Source organism: Quercus robur, chromosome 5 (assembly GCF_932294415.1).
Source record: "Quercus robur chromosome 5, dhQueRobu3.1, whole genome shotgun sequence".
Classification (NCBI taxonomy): Eukaryota; Viridiplantae; Streptophyta; class Magnoliopsida; order Fagales; family Fagaceae; genus Quercus; species Quercus robur.
In genome coordinates this window covers 11,339,217-11,356,771 of record NC_065538.1, presented here as the reverse complement: position 1 = coordinate 11,356,771, position 17,555 = coordinate 11,339,217, and the positions used below count along the sequence as shown (strand labels likewise).

The following is a 17,555-nucleotide window of genomic DNA, read 5'->3' as shown; positions in this document are numbered from 1 at the left end:
TAAAATAACTCACTTGACTATATATATATATATATATATAGAGAGAGAGAGAGAGAGAGAGAGAGAGAGAGAGAGAGAGAGAGAGATGGGTTCAAGTTACATCTGGTGTAACTCTTGTAAAGTTACACCAAGTGTAACTCTTGTCAGTGGCGGAGCCAGAAATTTATATTTGGGGGGACCAAACATAAAATTAGACAATTAGTTATTTTTGTGTATATATTAATTATATCCATACTAACAGTAATGTACATACAATTTAATAATCAAAACCCAAAAGTGCATTATTTCTGAATTACCAACTCCTAAACTTGTCCATGAACCTAGATTTTTCAAATTAAATTATCACCCATTAAATATAATGACTAAAATTTTAAAAAATACTAATAATTTAAAGATTTTTAAATAAAAGACAAACAATCATTCAAATTTCAATATATATAAAAAAAATAAAATAAAAAAGCTATAACTATAACCAAATACATGTTATATTATTTTATATATAAATAAAATGATAAAAATAATATATTTTAATCATATACATATATGATGTTATGATACATTGATTATTTTAATATTTTAAGAAAAAATAAAAATATGAGAAAGTGAAAGTAGCCTACACAGCTACACAACTGCTTTTGCAAGATGTATTTTAACCACACACATGGTTATTTAGTGGAGGAAAATTATTTAAGTGCTACTTCTACAATATTTTTACAACAATTTCTCAATAAATCTTAAGTAGTAAGTTATTATTAGTTTTAATTTTAATCCACAACTAAATAACTTTTTTGCGCACACGTAATAGCCAATAATAACTTGTTATTTAAGATTTATTGTAAAAATATTGTGAATGTAGCATTTCTTTATTAAAATAACTCTACTATATATACACTAATTTTTTCAGATATTTGGGGGGGGGGGGGGGGGGGGCCAAGGCCCCCTTGGGTCCCAATGTGGCTCTGCCACTGACTCTTGTAAAGTTACACATTTTTTACACCATAGATTCATAAGAGATCTAACGGCTAAAAAAATATCATTAAATGCTATTGGTTTCCACCTCATTCATAATTAATACTAGCATTTTCAAGAGTATATATGATTCAAGAGTATGATTCTCCTCCTCATGCTCTCTTTCTCCAAACTCATACTTGATTCTCATGTCTTTTTTTTCTCCAAACTTATATAGTTCAAACCCTAAATAATGTAAACATCAAAATTTTACTGAATTAACCTCTTTCTCATCAATCGTTGATGCCAAGAATTGAAAAAGACAATTGAGTTCCATACTCTCTCTCTCTCTCTCTCTCTCTCTCTCTCTCTCTCTCTCTCTCTCTCTCTCTCTCTCTATATATATATATATATATAAAAGATGGTAAATAAATCATAGAAAAATGTGTGAATTTTTTAAGGGTTTCAGGTTGTTTGTTTGTGTTTTTTTTTTTTTTTTCTTCTCTCTTCAATAGTATTTCTATAATTTATAATCTAAAAAGTTCTTCTATGACCACAACAAAATTTTACCAGATTTTCATAACAAATTGAAATGTTAGCCTACCACAAGTCAAAACAAAATAAAATAAAGATTACCCCAACCTACCACAAATCAAAACAAAGTTGTCATAAAAATATTGTGAGATTTTTTTGTGCCAATTAACTTTCTCTAGTCTACAATCTATAATCTATAATATATATAAAACCGAATTCCTATGACTTTCGGTAGACCTCATACACATAAGTTTTGAAGCCTCATAATTTTACACATTATTATTTTCATATAATTTTTTTAATTGAAGTTATTATTTTTGTTATGGGCAGCAGGGCAGGTAGTAATTTGGTACTACCCACTACAACATTTTGATTGTATTTTTTTATTATTATTATTTCTAACGTAATTTGACAATCACACCACCGAATTTTCACCTATTTCGGTAATATCACTACGTTATTCTCCTAAAGAACTTTTAACAGTACCTACATGTAGTACACTTAATAAACTCTCCAATGACTACACCTACACTCAATATATTTTTATTGGATATAAATTTTGATAAATTCATTATTGGATTATAATTTCATCTTATATCCTTCATACTTGCAAAATTGAGAGAAAATCAAAGATCAATAATAATATTATCAATCAAATATTTAGATTTTAAGTTTTTGTAGTGTAAAATTATTCATAAAAAATAAGTTTTGCATAATAAATAACATTGGGTTTGCACAAAATTTCACATGCATGTTAAGAATATAAAAAATATGCAATCTAACTGTTATATTTTTAAATATTTAGCAATATTTGTTAGGTTTCAAAGACTTAGGAAGTAATGTATTTAGAACTCTAATGTGTAATGTTGGCAAACCATGATCAAAACAGTTTTTAGTCTTGTTTAGACTTGCTCAAAGTGTGTGTGTTGTATGTAAAGTTGGAATCGAGTGGCAGTAGAAGTATTAGTGACTTTCGGCCTGGCTCGATCAATCGAAGCTTAGACTGGATCGATCGAATCTCGGGCATAATGTTTTTTCTGCAGATTTTTCTAACTCAGCCCTAGCCTATTAAAACATGTTGGGTTTTATGTTTTGCCCTAAGTATAAAAGGCAAACCCTAGCCACGTTTTTCTATTGCTCTATTTTGCTCTGTGTGTGAATCTCTTGTGAGATCTAGAGGTGGTTGCCTTCACACATGCTTAAGATTATCAAGAAGAAGATTTTATTGAGAGCTTGATAATCATTCAGTTGCTTGTACTTGCTAGAGAATCCAAGAAAGAAGGAGTTCGTGGTCTTGGAGCTTGCACGTGGTCATGTCAGTAAGTTTCTACTAGTAGGTAGCAATAGGATGTTAGTGGTCTAAGTCCTATTGTAAAACTTCAATTCTTTTATAGTGGATTCAAGTTTACCTTGAGGATAGCTAGGTTAAATCCTCTCCAGGTTTTTACTGGTTTGATTTCCTAGGTCATCATATCATTGTGTTATTTGTATTTTCGCTGCTATGCATGATATGATTGTTTGATTGTGATAACCTAGATTTGAAATTTGGACTAAGTAATAACTTGACTAATTACCTAGGTTAATCCAATTGTGTTTTAAGGGGTTTAAAAATGTACAAGTGGTATCAAAGCGGGTTGCTCTTTTGTTTTAGATCTTTTGATCTAAGAGCTGATCCTTAACCCCTGTTGTCATGGATAATTTGAAGTGTCTTTCTGATCATGTTTCTGCTCATGTTTCTGTCGATTTTATTGATGCCTATGAAACTCTTCATAAGGAATTATTGAAATCTATGAAAATTTCTAAGAAATTCGAGGAAGAGTTAAAATTAGCTAATCTTGAAAAGGAGGAATTGGTTGTCAGATTAGATGAATCTAATAAAAAGAATAAATTTTTGAGAAAACAAATTTCCTCTCAAGATGAGAAGATGAAAATTTTGGAACAAGAATTAGTTGAATCTAAAACTAAAATTGAAAATTTGACTTGTACCAAGCCTGCTGTTGATAACAGAAGTGTTTCTGTCTCTCTTAAGCCTAAAACTGAGAAAGTTTATATCCCTCCTTTTAAGAGGAATAATAAAGAAAAGGCTAATTTTGCTAAGTTAGACAAAGGTAAAAGTTCTGATGTAAACGCTGATGTTTCTAAAACTATGTCTAAACCTACTGTTAGAGAGCACAATAAATCTGTTTTTGTGCCTACTTGTCACCTTTGTGGTGTTGTTGGTCATATTAGACCAAATTGTTCTTTGTTGAGGCAAGAACCAAAGCCTGTGACTGAAAACCTCACTAGGAATACTGATGTTCCTAAATTTGTTCCTGTTTGCCACTTTTGTGGTGTCCGCGGTTGCATTCGTCCTAATTGTCATAAACTGAAATTTAAGCATTCTATGTTTCAGTCTAGGATTTGTAATGATATTTCTTCTGCCATAAGTCCATATAAATTGTTTCATATTATTTTGAAAATTTTAAGCTTGTTGGCTTGTGAAAGGAATTTGCAGGATTTTGGTCTTTCTCAGAAGATTGGTGTAATCCCTCAAATACACTCTGCTTCACATGGATTTTCACTTACAAAGCCGAAGACTCGTGCTAGATAGGTGAGAAAAAATTCTCCAAGGTGAGTGTTGCTGACTTATCCTTGATTTAATTCTTTCAATTGTTTGTGGACATGTTTTGTTTTTTGTTTTAGTTTTTTTATTTTAAAAAAAATCCAAAAACATTGAAAAATTTTAAAAAGACAAAAATATTTTATTTTGAGTCTTGTTTTATTTTTCTTGAAGATTACATGAATTATGATATCTTTCTCTTGATTTAGAACATGCTTGACATTGTAGAGAGACTTGAATAGAATGTGTTATATGATTTTGTGTGAATATGTACTAGTTTGTACATGTATTAAAGGATTAATTAAGATATTGATATTTCTTGTTTGTGTATCATCTATAGCTTAGTTAAGCATTGTCATGCATTGCATTTGCAGTGTTCATTTGGCATAATGTGTGCTTTTTGTTTTTGGTCATAATTTTTTTTACCAAAAAGATTTTTGTGTTTTGTATTTCACATCTTGGATTTATAATCAAGGATTGGTCATATTATCTTTACATAACATGTTTATGTACCTTATTTAGCTTGGATGAGCTTCTTTTATTGCACTTTACTAGTTTGAGCTTTGTAGTGCATGTTGTGTGGGAGATGTTTATAGTTTTTGATCACTTTGTCTTGATCTTGAAGTCACATGTCTTTGACTGTCGGACTTGAACCTTTTGAGAAAGGCATAAATAACCATCTCACCACTGTTTAGTAGCCAATCATGAACACCTTAGTGCATATCATAAGATTTTGTACTCGAAAAAGTGTAGCACATGCACAAAAAGAACATAAGGTGTAGCCTCGGCTTAAATGATAAAATTGGTGTGTACATTATTGGAATTAATGTTAAATCAAACAAATAAAATTGGTGTGTACATTATCTCAGCTATTTTAATAAGTTTCTGATCAAATAAAAATTGGTGTGTACAATATGAGGCAAATCAAGAAACTTACATGATTACAAGCTTGTTTTCTGAGAGATGTGAGAGTTATATGATGTAACTCTTTAGGTGATAGTCTCTTTCAAACTCTATGTGATGAATTTTGTAGACTGTGTTTGATTTCTATTCACATATCACCTTACATGTATCTCAAGTTTTTGCTAGTTGCACACATTACACAAGTTATTCTTTGTTAAACTTGGTACATTATATTGTGTGTGATCTTGTTGTGGCCATCCAAGATTGAAAATTCCTTGATTTTGATGCAAAATATGTTTAATATTTGAGTTGTTGAGGACAAATTGACTCAAAAATCTTGTTTTTGGAAGATCTAGGTTGCATACAAGTGTTTTTGAAAAACATTTCATCTCATACTCGTGCATTCTATCATAAAACACTATGCTTTGAGGAGTTTCTGCATTAACTTGCTCTGTTTTTCAAAATTTCACTTTTCCAGATTTTTGATCGATCGAAGCTATTTCTCGATTAATCAAAATTGCAATAAAAATTTTTGGTTTGAATTTGCATGACTCGATTGGCATTCGATTGATGCTCGATCGATCGAAACTGAAAATTTTCAGTTTTTAAGTATTTGATCAAATTTTTTTTCATGCATCATTTATGTTTAGGATTCACATGCATTGCATTGCATTGATTTTTTGTTTCCATCTTGCAGTTTTGCAGCCATATCTCTCGTTGTTTTCACACATAACATGCATATACTTTGCTAAATTGGGTACTCAACTTGATTTAAAAATTGATTGATTAATTTTTGAGTTATATACTTTTTAGTATATGCTATTTTTATTTGTGAACTGCAAAAAATATTTTTCTAAAGAGATATGATGGATAATCAGTGTGCAAATATTTTCTCTACTCATACAACTGTTTATGGGTCACATAGTGTCAAGTTTGCATTTATTGTAATAGAGAATATTTTTCTTCATGTGTATCCTCAACTTAATTTTTTTAAGTTAGGTTTGTGTGTTTTTTCTTTTCCCTACCTCCTAAATTTTCCCCAAAACTGTTTTTCCCAAAACTTGTTTTGTTTTTCCTATTTTTATAGGGGGAGAAGCTTGTTTTTAACCCTTGTTGTTCATAGGGAGAGTTGTTGCTCTTCGTAGGGGGAGTTGTCCCTATTTCCTATAAAGTTGAATTGTTTTGTGTTCCTTTAATTCTCTATTTTCTCTTATCCTTTATTGTGTATGTTTATTCTTTATTGAGTTGTCTTTGTCAATACATGACAAAAGGGGGGAGAAATAGTTGATATGTGGGAATGTGGGAATCCTATTTGTTTTGTTTAGGGGGAGTTGAAATTGTTTTTGATAGTGGAAAATACAAGTATGTGTGGCAAATACAAGTATGTTTTGATGTATCTAACTTAGGGGGAGAGCTAGTTTGCATATTTGTTGTTTTCCTGTTTTTCTGTTTATTTTCCACACATGCGTTTATGCGTTTTGTTTAAGTGTTTCAGGAACTATACAGGTTGATTCAATTGTGCTACTGTCTACACTTGCAACTGATGGATAGTAGTTAGGATTGGATTTGTTATAATGGGCATTTTTTTTTTTTTTTGTAAAGGGCTTTTCTTAGTAAACTTTGAGCTTTTAGTTGTGTTTTGTCACGGATTGTCAAAGGGGGAGTTTATTAGGTTCTAAAGACTTAGGAACTAATGTATTTAGAATTCTAATGTGTAATGTTGGCAAATCATGATCAAAACAGTTGTTAGTCTTGTTTAGACTTGCTCAAAGTGTGTGCATTGTATGTAAAGTTGGAATCGAGTGGCTGCAAAAGTATTAATGACTTTCGGCCTGGCTCGATCGATCGAAACTTAGACTCGATCGATTGAATCTCAGACAGAATGTTTTTTCTGCAGATTTTTCCAACTCAGCCCTAGCCTATTAAAACGTGTTGGGTTTTATGTTTTGCCCTAAGTATAAAAGGCAAACCCTAGCCACATTTTTATGTTGCTCTATTTTGCTATGTGTGTGAATCTCTTGTGAGATCTAGAGGTGGTTGCCTTCACACATGATTAGGATTATCAAGAAGGAGATTTTATTGAGAGCTTGATGATCATTCAGTTGCTGCACTAAAAAGCTTAAAAAAATACAAGCGGGTGTGCTTGTACTTGCTAGAGAATCCAAGAAAGAAGGAGTCCATGGTTTCGGAACTTGCACGTGGTCGTGTCAGTAAGTTTCTACTGGTGGGTGGCAATAAGATGTTAGTGGTCTAAGTCCTATTGTAAAACTTCAATTCTTTCATAGTGGATTCAGGTTTGTCTTAAGGATAGTTAGGTTAAATCCTCCCCAGGTTTTTACCAGTTTGGTTTCTTGGGTCATCATATCATTGTATTATTTATATTTCTGCTACTATGCATGATATGATTGTTTGATTATGATATCCTAGATCTGGAATTTGGACTAAGTAATAACTTGACTAATTACCTAGGTTAATCCAATTATGTTTTAAGGGGTCTAAAAACGTACAATATTTATTTTTTTAGTGGTAGTTATAGCCAAACTTTGTCCTTATTCAGCCAAAGGCTTTTATTCAAGGTTATCGATTCCGTACCGTACCGGCCGGTACGGTCGGAATATACCTTACCGACAAGCAATCCGGTACGCTCGACCCCCCTATTTCGTACCCAAAAAAATACCGGCCGTACCAACCAATTTCGGGCAATACTGGCTGGTACAGGAAAAAAGTTTTTTTTTTTTTTTTAAGTTTTGTAATTTTTGAATTTTTGTTAGGACAGAATGGTAACTTATTTGCATTAACTTATTAGTATTATTTGTTTTCTTAGTATGCAATGGTAACTTTTAAGCTTTCTATTTTTTTTTTCCCCTCTTATTTGCATTAACTTATTAGTATTATTTGTTTTCTTAGTATGCAATGGTAACTTTTAAGCTTTCTATTTTTTTTTTCCCCCTTTTAATAGATACTAAAGTCTAAAATCATGAATAATTAGTTCTGAATTGAGGAAATGTTTTATGGTAAACTTTTATATTTATTATAATATATATATATATATACACACAGACGCATACATACATATATATATATATATATTTATTTATTTATTTATAAATATAAAAAAAGCGGTAAACCCGAAACGATACACCGATATTGACCGGTATCCGAAATATATCATACCGGTGACCAAACCGATACGGCCTCCAGTACGGTATTGACATCCTGACTCTTATTATGATGTTCCAGAAAATGATTATTTTTCTCCCTTGGGAGACTTGAACCAATGGACAGGTCTATTTTTCTTTTAATAATAATAAAATAAAAATAAAAATCTAATGGACTACTTTCATTCACCTAATTATTATTATTATTATTTTATAAAAAAAAAAAAAAAAAAATTTCCCATCTGCGGACTTTGAAAATCAGTCCGCTTCGTAAACTCTTTCTACGGCTGTTTGTCTAATGGGTCTAAAACTCGCATTGTATAGTAAAGATGCCGGTCTCCCATGTATTTATTTTTTTAATGGGTCCGGTTAAAGAGATTTATAAATAACATTTCTCTTTTCCAAACCAATTACTTTTAAGTCATTCTTTAGCTTTTTCCCTTAATAAAACTCAAGTCTTCTCTCTGTAGGTCTTTCTGCCTAAACTCTTTATAAAATTACTGGTGCCCAATCATTGGTAAAGGGAAACCCGGTTTCTTCTCTGTGTATAAATAATAATATAATGGGTGCTAGTGCCACCTCATTGAAGAAGAAATCCTCTCTTTTTCTCTCTTAAATTAAACTAGTTGCTAACCTGTGCGATGCACGAGAAATTTTTTAGTAACTATAAGATTTCAGCAAATCAAATGATTTAAAATTTGAAAATCTTAAAGAATTTACATTAGCACTCATCAATTTGTTTACAAAGCCAATGCTAAATAGATCTACAAATTGCATTCTCATATCCTCTATCATTTGCAAGGTGACAAGATTTTTTTCATTACGGTTTGCATCATTCTATCCTTCAAAAGCTTTAAGTGTCATGTGGTCACTGCATAAGAATGTGTATAAGGTTATACAAAATTCTATCATTATAATCAACATCCTAAAGCTAATATTCAATCCAAAAATGTGTAACCAATGTTACATATTAGAGTGTTGTAGAGGACACAGAGGAGCAAACATTTTCTTACAACCACGACCATATGGCTTAGAGTTCTAACCATTATTCTAAGGAACCCAACAATATCAATAACCCAAAAAGTATTGTTGTGATACATTTACTTTAGGACAAACATATTCAAGCAATCAAAATCAAGCAAATCTATCTTAAAATTACAATTTTAGACACAATCACACAAACCCACTATGAAATTCTACTTAAATTTTCTATTGCTTTCATCAAACTGTTTGATTAACAAAAATACAAACATCACTTAGTGTAAGTAAAGCCAATAAAAATCACCAAAAAAGGAAAACCATCTTGCTGGAAACATCACAAAGACCAATAAATTAGACAGAAATATAAAATTAAATAAACTCATTTCCAAACATGTAGCTATGAAAAACTCAAAAATATATAACAAATTTTCTTCTATCTTCATTTAATAATAATAAAAAATGATAAGAAACTGTTATTCTAACTTTCATAAATTGCACTTATATGTATTGCTTTCGTCGAACTATTTGATTAACAGGCATACAAACAGCACTTAGTGTAAGTAAAGCCAATAAAAATCACCAAAAAAGGAAAATTATCTTGCTAGAAACATCACAGAGACCAATAAATTAGACAGAAATATAAAATTAAACAAACTCATATACTATCACATATCTATGAAAATTTTAAAAATATATAACAAATTTTTTTCTATCTTCATTTAATAAAGAAAAATGACAACAAATTGTTATTCTAACTTTCATAAATTGCACTTATATCCTTTTTTATAAGCTAGCAAAAAATGCATAGCTCAAATTGTAATAACAAAATTGGAAAATTCTTAATGGAAGAACGTAAGTTGTCTATGAATTCAGTCGAAGATATAAGAGGCATATGAAAGCAATAATAACACCAATCAATCAATTATCCAACCTATCACACACTACTCCTTAAGTTGATCCTAGGCACCTATTTCGGAACCCATGTTATACCCTACCATTCAAGAACTTAAGCGCAATTTGCAGCATGAGCTTGGAACTTTTTATTACATGACAATGATGAAACTGCCAATTTTCAACTCTCTCCTAAAATAAAACTTTTGCTCTACTGATACCTTAATTTTCCTTCTCAATTGGTTTGGAATTCGAAGAAACAAAAGCCTATAGCAAAATGTAACACTAAAAAAAGAGCTAAAAATAATTGGTAATTTGCCAAAAACAATTAATCAACTTCATGCAATTCATTTATAAGTAATGTAAGTTAAAACAAATAAGTAACTGTACTAAATATTACATTTGTGTATGTATATATATACACACACACACACACACATTGCATGTATATTTTCTTTCACGTTTTCACACATATTTTATAAGATCTTGGTAAGGCACCTTAACTAATGGTTCATAAGCACTATTTATCACGTTATAAGCTCATGAATGTTAAACACAATTTAATGATTTATACATTATAAAATAAGTGGAAACTAAATGAAACTCACCAGCATTTTACTTTTCACACTGAAAATAACACCTGCATCAGCAACTGCAGTTGGCTTTAAATGCTCCAATAGCCTTCATTGCCACTTGGACATCATTCCAAATTTACTACAAATGGCTAATTACTTACAAACTGGCAAAGCAATCTAACTAATTCATATAGGTACATTAAAAAAAACAAAACAAAAGAGCATGGCCATTATGATTGATAACTCAATTGAACATGATCAAATTAAATAGAGTGAAACTCCCTGCATACAAATTCAAGCACAACTTCTGTGTTATTTGTTGCTAATAACCTACAGCCTCCTATTTTTCTTTTTTCTTTTTTCTCTCTAGCTTAAGGTTTATTGTGAACTCTCAATATTCATGGGCACTTGATGGATAGGAAAGGAAAATAAAAAGGGATAGAAAACACAGAGCATTTTAAAATATAAAGGCAGCCAAATGTCTTGTAACTTAATTAACACTTCCACTACCCTATAAGTTGTGGAGACTCATTTTGCACAAACCACCACATAAAAGAATCTCAAAGCACTGTCCTAAAACAGCCAATCTAATGCAAGCTTAGCAAATAAAATTTTCGAATATAATCTGATTTTTATCTTGTCTTCAAAATTTATCTATTAACCTTGACTAATTTTGTAACCTCAAGTTCAAATCTCAAATATGCAATTCAATCTGATTCGAAGTGAAGATCCTCCTGGGGAAAATCTAATTGTTCTAAATCGAAGATCACAATTCTAAAAATACGGGGTTTCAAGACAGAACTTGAAGCTTTAAGTATAAGGTCAACTGCACACAAAAAAACTTTGTATAAAGGTGTAATATATGCCTTTTGATTTATCATGTATAATGCCATAAGAAACTGTAAATGCATCCATATACCTATAATCACATTCTTATATGCTTTGACACCAAATGGGTATTAATTAACTAAATTTCACATCACTAATCCAATGAAGCTCACCAAAGACCACAAAACATTTATATGAAAATAATAGTTTCACTACTTTAAAATAGATCATAACATTATAACTCTGAATTCAGAAATATATTTTGAAAGCAAAACCTTAGAAACCAAAAGTACACAACCTACTAATATTAAATCATGCAAAATAAACATGCATAATGCGGTAAACTTATATAATCTCTCAAATTCAACCCTCCAAAATTTGGACATCTTGTTATTCCACAATTAAATTGCACTCCAAATACCCAACAAACACCTATTACTTGACAAAAGTAGCCAGATCCTAGATTAATGTTCTTCTTAGAAATTGAATATGCACAAAACAATAAATCTGCACAAAACAATCACATTATGAATCAATCATTAATGGCCATATGTCTTCAATTTGTGTCACCAACAATAGAGTAGAAAAATATACAAAACAACAAATCTAATTTTGACAAATAAGTTGTGCTAATTTGTTCCCTTTGCAATCACTTATCACATATCTCTTTAATTAAGATTTTATGTGTTTCATCTGCTAGAATAGCTTAAAAAGAATAATTACTGGAGTTTCACTACAATTCTACTATAAAACAAAACAACAGCTACAACCCAACTAAGAAGATAAAATTTCTTCCTAAATTTTACAATCTTAGATAGACCAAAACGAAAAATATATGAACTTGTACAGAAGAGGTAGAAGGTTTGAAAAAAAAAAAAATACAGGGGACTGAGTGGAGACAAAGAAGGCTGATGTTTTAGGTGCCCAGATAATTATTTAATCAAACAAACAATTAAGCTAAGCTAAATCAGACGTGCTAAAAAACCTAGATAGCAAAATAAAGCAAAACTTGAAGGTAAAGCAAAACTTGTAGGATTGTTGTTAGATTTTGACGGTTGAGAGGCTCTTCAATACTATCTCCACTTTCTTACAAAACCTGTAGAATTTGATTTTCTATGAGTGTTTTCCTAACTTCAACAAAAATTAATAGAGAGAAAAAGGGGTTAGGAATTGAAATCCCTAAATTGACAGAAAAACCTAATAAAAAACGAAATCCTTAAATTGACAGAAAAACCATTATGCGCTTGGGCAATCAAATCCTAATGGGGAGGAGTCAAAATCATGGGCAAACTAATAGCTTGAATTTTACTTGGCTTCTGGAATTTCATCTCAATATATAAACCCTTCAACAGTTCTTTTGACAGACACTACAACAAAATGTATTTTTAGCGACAAAAATTAGTGAGGAAATATTTTTCGTTGCTAAAAATACAGCTTTAGTGACGAAATATGAATTTCGTCACTAATAATGAAACATTTAGTGACGAAAATTAAATTTCGTCGCTATTGTAATCTGAAAAATGGGCGCTAGTGGAGGGAAACTTTGGCTCTAGTTTAATTAATCTACAGTGACGAAATATTTCGTCGCTAAAAGTTGAAACTTTTAGTGACGAAATATTTCGTCACTGTAGGTATTGTTGTGGATAGTATTAGTGACGAAAATCCTTTCGTCACTAAAAATAATAATGTTTTGCACTTATATGTTTTTAGTGACGAATTTAATTTTCGTCACTAAAAGTATGATTTAGCGACGAAATATGAATTTCGTCGCTAAAATCATAACAAAGCTTGGGTCTTTAGTGACAAAACTTAAATTCGTCGCTAAAAACTTAAAAAGTGATACAAAGCCTGGGTCTTTTAGTGACGAATTAAGTTCGTCGCTAAAAGTATGATTTAGCGACAAAATTCATATTTCGTCGCTAAATCATACTTTTAGTGACGAAAATTAAATTCGTCACTAAAACCTTAAAAATGAGATACATTTTGCGACGAATTTAAGGGGCATTGGCAACGAAACATTTTCATCGCTAAAAACCTGATTATATATACTTCCCTTACTCCTCTTCGTTTTATCCCTTCTCTCCTTTATTTCAGCAATCATGAACCATAAGCTGATAAGCCTCCCAAATACACCAACGCCGAACCCATTCGTGACGACGCTCGACGAACACATTCGCAACGCCGACGAACCCATTCACGACGCCGCCAAACCCATTCGCAACACCGCCGGACGAACCCATTAGCGACACTGCCGAACACATTCGCGACGCCGACGAACCCATTCGCGACTTCACCGAACCCATTCGTGACGCCGAAGAACCCATTCACGACGCCGCCAAACCCATTCGCGACGCCGACAAACCCATTCGCGACGCCGACGAACCCATTCGCGACGCCGCTGAACCCATTCGCGACGATCTCGACGATTTCAACGATTCCCATTTGCGACGATCCGATTCCCATTGGCGACGATCCTCGACGATTCCGATTCCCATTCGCGACGCCAATTCTGTAGGGAATTTAACCAAAAATCCCAACCTGTGAGAAAAAAAATAAATAGAGAAAACACACGCCAAAGAAAAGAATCACACGCACAAGACAATATTTACGTGGTTCGGCAATTTGCCTACGTCCACGGAGTTGCAGGGATTTCACTATTATCAGGAAAGATACAATAGTGCACAAAAACACTCTCAAGAAACCCAATTCCCAATTACACCCTAGCACTCTCTCACAGAAAAAAATAAGAATAGAAGTTGGCTGCCTCTCTTTTCTCTATTTTCTCTCATGCGGTTGCTCACTAGGTTAATTGGAATTTTTATTAAATCAATTCTCTTCTTCCTAGCCTCATATAATTAAGCACATATATATATATATATATATATTACTTTATAAAGTCGGCTGAGTGGGATTCCTAATACAACTTGTATTAGGTCAATTTTATGGCCGGATTGGGCTTGGTTGGGCCTTATGGGCTTGTGGCAAAATTCAAGCCACACTAACAAATTCTCATTCGTGACGATCCTCGAAGTCGTCACCACCGATTTGCCTCCTTCGCCGTCGCCTCCCTTCCCCATCGCCTTTGTTTTGAATCGGTAAGGTTTTTTTTTTTTTTTAATTTTTAATTTTTTCCTTTTCACCTTCCCTTCCCTTCCATTTTCACTTTTATGTTTATTTGTTTAGGATCAAGGATTGGTGGGAAGACAAGGATTGGAATCAATGGTATGTTTTCCTATGAGTACGTACCATTGTTGTGTTCTATTTTGGTTTGCAGGTTGATATATAATGTATGTTAAAGTATATTTAAAACTATTTTTGTTTGTTTTCTTGTTTGTACAACTATAGTATGCATTAATAAAATGAATATTTATAGTTGACTTGAAGATTGGATGTTAATGTGAGGATTTATAGCTGTAGATTATTGTGATTTATAAAGGGGTTTATGGGTTTGCACATTGTTTAAGTGTTGAGATATTTCACAGTTTTAATAAATTCTGTGGTTTTTTCATTGTTTGCTTATGGGTCTATTATTAAGTAGTTTAAAGAGTTTAGTGCATGACGACAGTTGTCCCATCTATCTTGGTTATGGAATATAAACTCTGTTTGTTATGCCCAATGTGATAAATTACTTGGATAGGTCCAATCTGCTGTTGTGCTCTCTGAATATGGTAAGCACTCAAAAGATTTTCTTTGGGCGTTGCTTCTGATGTAGGTTGGACTGCTGCCCTTATCACTTTTCTGATTGGTGTAAGCACTACCTGTATTACATGCGTAAGCTATGAGTTTGTGTAGTAATTTATGAGCGGATCATTTTTAAGATTGAAGTACTTATAAATTTAACTTTTCTATTACAGGCTAAATACACATTGTTTGCAATAACTTTGGATTTTTTTTTTCCTGAAAGTTGTAAGCTTAGCTTGAGCAAAGTAAGTAAATTTTAGTTGAAAACCTTATAAAACTCTATACTTGTGATGCTTGAAATTGGATTTGTGGTGGTATGTTGTGTTGAAGCAAGCAGGTGGCTTGCATGGTGTTATAATGTGGTTTAAATATATATTGTGAGTGTTTTTCAATTCTTGCAAATGTAAATGAGTATTGTTGATTAGATGTGATACCGACTTTACCATCCTTAGAGCTGAAAAATATTTGAACTATTTTGTTAAGAATGGGTATTTTTGTTGTAATTAATCCCAGCTCATGTTTGTCGAGAATGGGTATTTTTTATTTTTGTTGAGAATGGGTCTATCTAGTGTGATACAGGAGGAGAGGTCTATCCAGCTCAGGTAATTTACTCTAGAGCATTTTTGGTTTCTGACTAAACGGTGGTATGGATGAACTGAAACCCTTGTTATTACTTTTCCTTTTGTTTAGGCGTGATAGTATTGCTAAAAGCTTCATATTTTATACTATTGGGTTCAATCACATGTTTGATGTCAACGGATGTGGATTAACAAGTTTAGGAGCTGAAATGTTATGTTTCTGTTTGTACTATTGTGTTCTTTATTTGAAAGAAACATGTATGGTTTATACTACTAAAGGATTTGTTCACTAAACTTGTTTGGTTAATGAAGAAAAACTTAAAGGCATATATATATAGAGAGAGAGAGAGCTATTAGGTTGTACAATTTCATATAGTAGGTAAGTAAAGGCCATCTATTTTTTGGTAAGAGCTATTCATTATAAAGACTGAAGTACTTATAAGTTTAACTTTTCTTTTGCAAGCTAAATACACATTGTTTGCAATAACTTTGGATTTTTTCTGAAAGTTGTAAGCTTAGCTTGAGCAAAGTAAGTAAATTTTAGTTGAAAACCTTATAAAACTCTAGACTTGTGATGTTGAAAATTGGATTTGTGGTGGTATGTTGTGTTGGAGCAAGCGGGTGGCTTACATGGTGTTATAAGGTGGTTTAAATACATATTGGGAGTGTTTTTCAATTCTTACAAATGTGAATGAGTATTGTTGATTAGATGTGATGAATATAACTTTATTTGATTTCAATACTTGTAAGTACTCTAGACTTGTGATGTTTGTGATTGGTTTTGTGGTGGTATGTTGTGTTGGAGCAAGCGGGTGGCTTGCATGGTGTTATAAGGTGGTTTAAATACATATTGGGAGTGTTTTTCAATTCTTGCAAATGTGAATGAGAATTGTTGATTAGATGTGATGAAGATAACTTTATTTGATTTCAATACTTGTAAGTACTCTAGACTTGTGATGTTTGTGATTGGTTTTGTGGTGAGTTGTTGTGTTGGAGCAAGCGGGTGGCTTGCATGGTGTTATAAGGTGGTTTAAATACATATTGGGAGTATTTTTCAATTCTTGCAAATGTGAATGAGTATTGTTGATTAGATGTGATGAATATAACTTTATTTGATTTCAATACTTGTAAGTACTCTAGACTTGTGATGTTTGTGATTGGTTTTGTGGTGGGTTGTTGTGTTGGAGCAAGTGAGTGGCTTGCATGGTGTTATAAGGTGGTTTAAATACATATTGGGAGTGTTTTTTAATTCTTGCAAATGTGAATGAGTATTGTTAATTAGATGTGATTAATATTACTTTATTTGATTTCAATACTTGTAAGTACTCTATACTTGTGATGTTCGTGATTGGTTTTGTGGTGGGTTGTTGTATTGGAGCAAGCGGGTGGCTTGCATGGTGTTATAAGGTGGTTTAAATACATATTGGGAGTGTTTTTCAATTCTTGCAAATGTGAATGAGTATTGTTGATTAGATGTGATGAATATAACTTGTAAGTACTCTAGACTTGTGATGTTTGTGATTGGTTTTATGTGTGCAACGTTTATTTGTTTAAGTGTTAATATGGACTTGTGCATTCATGAATGTGATAGAACTTTATCTAAGTGGCTTATAGACTTAGATGTTAGAATACATTATGCATGAGTTGTCCTTATTTTACTAAAGTAGGATTCATTTTATAATTGTAGTCAAACATGGATAAAAGTTGGATGACAATGGGTAAGACACCCGATGGCAGATTAAGTCATCCATATATTGAAGGGGTGAATGCATTTATTAATTCTGCAAGAGCGGTTGTGGACTTGAGTGGTAATATTCTGTGCCCGTGTATCCACTGTGTGAATTGCTATCGACAATCTCCTCAAATTGTGCGTATCCAT

At 32.1% G+C, this 17,555-nt stretch overlaps 1 pseudogene; it reads right to left on the bottom strand.

Moving 5' to 3' along the window:
• LOC126727791 (uncharacterized) overlaps positions 1-17,555 on the bottom strand; it is a 55,964-nt pseudogene that overhangs the window by 16,269 nt on the left and 22,140 nt on the right.